Consider the following 6,000-nt stretch of genomic DNA (forward strand, 5'->3'; position numbering starts at 1 on the left):
TTTTTTTATGCATTGCCGGGATGTGGGCCAGCATTTATTGCCCATCCCTGGTTGCCCCCTGAGAAGGTGGTGGTGGTGGTGAGCTGCTGCCTTCTTGATCCGCTGCAGTCCCTGTGATGTAGGTACACCCACCGCGCTGTTAGTGGGGGGAGTTCCAGGATTTTGACCCAGCGACAGTGAAGGAACGGCGATATATTTCCAAGTCAGGATGGTGAGTGACTTGGAGGGGAACGTCCAAGTGGTGGTGGTGTTCCCATCCGTCTGCTGCCCTTGACGTTCTAGATGGTAGTGGTCGTGGGAGCCTTGGTGAATTCCTGCAGTGCATCTTGTAGATGGTACACACACCGCTGCTACTGTGTGTCGGTGGTGGAGGGGAGTGAATGTTTGTGGATGGGGTGCCAATGAAGTGGGGCTGCTTTGTCCTGGACGGTGTCCAGCTTCTTGAGTGTTCTCGGAGCTGCACTCATCCAGGCAAGTGGGGAGTATTCCATCACACTCCTGACTTGTGCCTTGTGGATGGTGGACAGGATACGATGAGAAGGAAAAGGGAAACTTTTAGCAGGTACAAGGGGAGCAAATCAGCGGAGGCATGAGTGGAGTACTGAAAGTGCAGGGTGGTGCCTGAGGACATCGGTAGATTGTTGAACGAGTACTTCACATCCGACTTCACCCAAGAGAATGAGGATGAAAGTATCAAACTCGGGGAGAGAGACTGAGAGGTTCTTGAGCAGATTGATACAGGGAGTGACAAGGTATTGGAGATGTTGGCAGGCTTAAAAGTGGACAAATCTCCAGGTGCAGATGATTTGTGTCCCAGACTACTGAGGGAGGCAAGGGAGGAGATCGCAGGGACTCTGACCGAAATTTTTAATTCCTCTCTGGCCACAGGGGAGGTGCCAGAGGCATGGAGAACAGCTAATGTGATTCTGCTATTTAAGAAGGGTTGTAGAGATAAGCCAGGGAACTACAAACCAGTGAGTCTCACATCAGTGGTCAGGAAATTATTGGAGAAAACCCTGAAGGAGAGAATCTATCTCCACTTGGAGAGACAAGGTTTGATCAGGAGTAGACAGCATGGTTTTTTGTCAGAGGGAGATCATGCTTAACAAATTTGATTGAATTTTTTGAGGAGATGACCAGGTGTGTAGATGAGGGTAGTGTAGTTGATGTAGTTTATATAGATTTCAGCAAAGCCTTTAACAAGGTCCCACATGGGAGACTTATAAAGAAGGTAAATGCACATGGGATACAGGGTAATTTGATAAGGTGGATTCAAAATTGGCTTAGTTGTAGGAGACAGAAGGTGATGACAGTGGGCTGCTTTAGTGACTGGAAGCCAGTGTCTAGTGGCGTACCACAGGGAACTATGCTGGGTTCCCTATTATTTGTCATTTATATAAATGACATAGATGACCATGTAGGGGGTAGGATTAGTAAGTTTGCGGATGACACAAAGATTGGCCAGGTGGTTAACAGTGAGGTTGAGTGTCTTGGGCTACAGGAAGATATAGATGGGATGGTCAAATGGGCAGATAAGTGGCAGATGGAATTTAACCCTGAAAAGTGTGAGGTTATACACTTTGGAAGGAGTAATTTGACAAGGAAGTCTTCTATGAACGGCATGACACGAGGAACTTCTGAGGAACAAAGGGGCCTTGGCGTGTGTGTCCTTAGATTTTTGAAGGCGGAGGGGCATGGTAGTGGGATGGTGAAAAAGGCATATGGGACACTTGCCTTTATCAATTGAAGCATAGATTACAAAAGTAGGGAAATCATGTTGGAGTTGTATAGAACCTTGGTGAGGCCACAGCTGGAGTACTGTGTGCAGTTCTCGTCGCCACATTATAGGAAGGATGTGATTGCACTGGAGGGGATGCAGAGGAGATTCACCAGGATGTTGCTTGGAATGAAACATTTAATTTATGAAGAGAGGTTGGATAGACTTGGGTTGTTTTTGTTGGAGCAGAGAAGACTGAGGGGCGACCTGAAGGAGGTGTACAAGATTATGAGGGGCATGGACAGGGTGGATAGGGAGCAGCTGTTCCCCTTAGTTGAAGGGTCAGTTACAAGGGGACACAAGTTCAAGATGAGGGGCAGGAGGTTTAGGGGGGATGTGAGGAAAAACGTTTTTACCTACAGGGTGGTGACAGTGTGGAATGCGCAGCCTGGGAGGGTGGTGGAGGTGGGTTGCCTCACATCCTTTAAAAAGTACCTGGATGAGCATTGGCACGTCGTAACATTCAAGGCTATGGGCCAAGTGCTGGTAAATGGGATTAGGTAGGTAGGTCAGGTGCTTCTCACGTGTTGGTGCAGACTCGATGGGCCGAAGGGCCTCTTCTGCACTGTGTGACTCTGTGATTCAGTGACAGGCTTTGGGGAGTCGGGAGGTGGGTTACTCGTTGCACGATTCCTACCCTCTGACCTGTTCTTGTAACCATAGTATTTATATGGCCAGTCCAGTTCAGTTTCTGGTCAGTGGTTACCCTCAGGATGTTGATCGTGGGGGATTCAATGATGGTAGTGCCATTGAACATCAAGAGGCGATAGTTGGATTCTCTTTTACTGGAGATGGTCATTGCCTGACACTTGTGTGGGGCGACTGTTACTTCCCACTTGTCAGCCTAAGCCTGGACATTGTCCAGATCATGCTGCATTTGGACACGGACTGCCTCAGTATCTGAGGAGCCGCGAATAGTGCTGAACATCGTGCAATCATCAGTGAACATCCCTACTTCTGCCTTGTGATGGAAGGAAGGTCATTGATGAAGCTGTTGAAGATGGTTGGGCCGAGGACACTACCCTGAGGAACTTCTGCGGTGATGTCCTGGAGCTGAGCTCCTTAACAGGAGGAAGGGCATCCAACAGAGGGCGCTGGTGAGAAGTGACTGAAGCATTCTGGGAGAAGTCATTGCAGCCACCGCCACTCACGAGGGAACCGAGGAGGACCAACTGTCAAGGAATGGAATAGCCCCAAACATTACATTGCTGTAGTGTTTCCATCCCTCCCTCCTCCTCAAACCTAAAAAAAAAGAGAGAGAGAAAGAGGCAGTGCCTTCAGGAGTGCACCAGACCTGTGAGGGACACTCTTCTGAAAGTGGATTTTAAAGAAAAAGCAGCTGATTGGTGAGTAATCCTGGGAGAAGACTCGGCGGGAGGAGCACCGGAGCGGTGAGTATAAATCTAGCTTACCTCAGGGATTCGCGGCCTTGTCTCTAGGGAGCAGACTCGGAGGGAGGAGCACTGGAGCACAGAGTAAATGAAGCCAAAACTGAAAAAGTGACATCACAAGAAAGCTGTGGCCTGATTGGTTGGTAGGAAATCTGCACCAAATTTGAAAAAAAAACACTGCAAAGCTAATTAATAAATTAATTATCTAAGTAGAGATGGCTGGGCAGGTGAAGTGCTGTAGCTGTATGATGTGGGAGCTGGCAGGTCCCATTGCGAGCCGCAGTGACCACATCTGCAGCAAGTGTTGGTTGCTGGAGGAACTCCGGCTCAGAACTGATGAGCTGGAGTCTGAGCTCCGGGCGCTGCGGCACATCCGGGAGGGGGAGAGTTACCTGGACGCTTTGTATCAGGAGGCGGTCACACCCGGTAGATTAAGTACTTCAAGTCCGGTCAGTGGTCAGGGTCAGCAGGGTGTGACTGCAAGTGAGGCAGGTAGAGGGATCCTGTGTTCAGGAGCAGAGGATCCTTAGCTCTTGACCTTGTCCAACAGGTACAAGGTACTTGCTTCCTGTGTGGATGAGGAAGAGGGCTGTAGGGTGGATGAGCCAGCTGACCACGGCACTGTGGCACAAGAGGCCATTCAAGAGGGGGGAGCAAAAAGACAAGTAGTAGTTGTAGGGGATTCTATAATTAGGGAAATTGATAGCTTCCTTTGTCAGCAGGATCGCGAGTCCCCCATGGTATGTTGCCTGCCCGGTGCCAGGGTGAGGGACATCCCTGACCGGCTTGAAACGATATTGGAGAGGGAGGGGGAGGATCCAGTTGTTGTGGTCCACATTGGGACAAATAACATAGGAAAGACTAGGAAAGAGGACCTGTTTGGGGATTATCAGGAACTAGGAACTAAATTAAAGAACAGGTCCTCAAGGGTTATAATCTCTGGATTACTACCTGAGCCACGTGCAAATTGGCATAGGGACGCGAGAGTAAGGGAAGTAAACACGTGGAGTGGTGCGGGAAAGAGGGGTTCCATTTCATGGGGCATTGGCATCAGTATTGGAACAGGAGGGATCTGTACCATTGGGACGGTCTCCACCTGAGCCAATCTGGGACCAATGTTCTAGCGAAAAGGGTAAATAGGGTGGTCAACAGGACTTTAAACTAGAAAGTGCAGGGAGGGGGGAGGGAAGGGTAAAACTCCAAGAAACACGACTAATGGGAAACAAAGCAGCAGGTTAGCATGTGTGTGTGTGTGGGGGGTGGGGGGGGGGTGTGGTGGGTGGGGGGTGGATTCAACTTCATGGAAAATTATGAAAAAACTGAAAAGAAAGGAGAGCCCAGGAGAGGCTATTAAAAGTCTCCAGAACACAAAATAGGACAGAGTGTTTGGAAAGGACTAGGAATTTAACTTCAAGCACATCACATAAAGGGATGACAATGAGAAAGGGGGTGGGAAATACAGGACTGAAGGTGTTGTATCTGAATGCATGCAGAATACGAAATAAGGTAAATGAGCTTGTGGCGCAGATTAAAATTGCCAGGTATGATGTGGTGGGCATTACGGAGAATTGGCTGTAAGGGGATCAGGACTGGGAGCTGAATATCCAAGGATATACATCCTATCGAAAAGATAGGCAGGTTGGCAGAGGGGTGGGGTTGCTTTGTTAGTAAGAAATGAAATTAAATCGATAGCAAGAAGTGATGTAGGGTCAGATGATGCAGAATCTGTGTGGGTAGAGTTGAGGAACCGCAAAGGTAAAAAAACTATAATGGGAGTTACGTACAGGCCTCCGAACAGTAGTCAGGATGTGGGGCACAAGATACACCAGGAGATAGAAAAGGTGTATAAGAAAGGCAAGGTTACAGTGATCATGGGGGATTTCAATATGCAGGTAGACTGGGAAAATCAGGTTGGTAGTGGATCCCAAGAAAAGGAATTTGTGGAATGTCTACGAGATGGCTTTTTGGAGCAGTTTGTGGTGGAACCCACTAAGGAACAGGCAATTCTAGATTTAGTGATGTGTAATGAGGCAGATTTGATAAGGGAGCTTAAGGTGAAGGAACCCTTAGGAGGAAGTGACCATAATATGATAGAATTTACCCTGCAATTTGAGAGAAAAATGCTGGAATCAGATGTAACGGTATTACAGTTGAATAAAGGCAACACAGAGGCATGAGGGAGGAGCTGGCCAGAATTGACTGGGAGATAAGCCTAGCAGGAAAGACAGTGGAACAGCAATGGCAGGAGTTTCTGGGAGTAATTTGGGAGACACAGTAAAAGTCCATCCCTAGGAAGAAGCATACTAAAGGGAGGACGAGGCAACCATGGCTGACAAGGGAAGTCAGGGACAGCATAAAAGCTAAAGAGAAAGCTTACAATGTGGTGAAGAGCAGTGGGAAACCAGGGAATTGGGAAGCATACAAAGACCAACAGAGGACAACTAAAAAAGAAATAAGGAGAGAGAAGATTAAATATGAGGGTAAACTAGCCAGTAATATAAAAGAAGATTGCAAGAGTAATTTTAGATATATAAAGGGTAAGAGAGAGGCAAAAGTGGACATTGGGCCGCTAGAATATGACGCTAGAGAAGTAGTAGTGGGGAACAAAGAAATGGCGGAGGAACTGAATAGGTACTTTGCGTCAGTCTTCACAGTGGAAGACACGAGTGACATCCCCAAAGTTCAAGAGAGTCGGGAGGCAGAGGTGAGTATGGTGGCCATTACCAAGGAGAAGGTGCTAGGAAAACTGAACGGTTTGAAGGTGGATAAATTACCTGGACCAGATGGATTATACCCCAGAGTTCTGAAGGAGATAGCTGAAGAGATAGTGGA

This window comes from Carcharodon carcharias, chromosome 3 (genome assembly GCF_017639515.1).
Source record: "Carcharodon carcharias isolate sCarCar2 chromosome 3, sCarCar2.pri, whole genome shotgun sequence".
In the NCBI taxonomy this organism is placed as follows: domain Eukaryota; kingdom Metazoa; phylum Chordata; class Chondrichthyes; order Lamniformes; family Lamnidae; genus Carcharodon; species Carcharodon carcharias.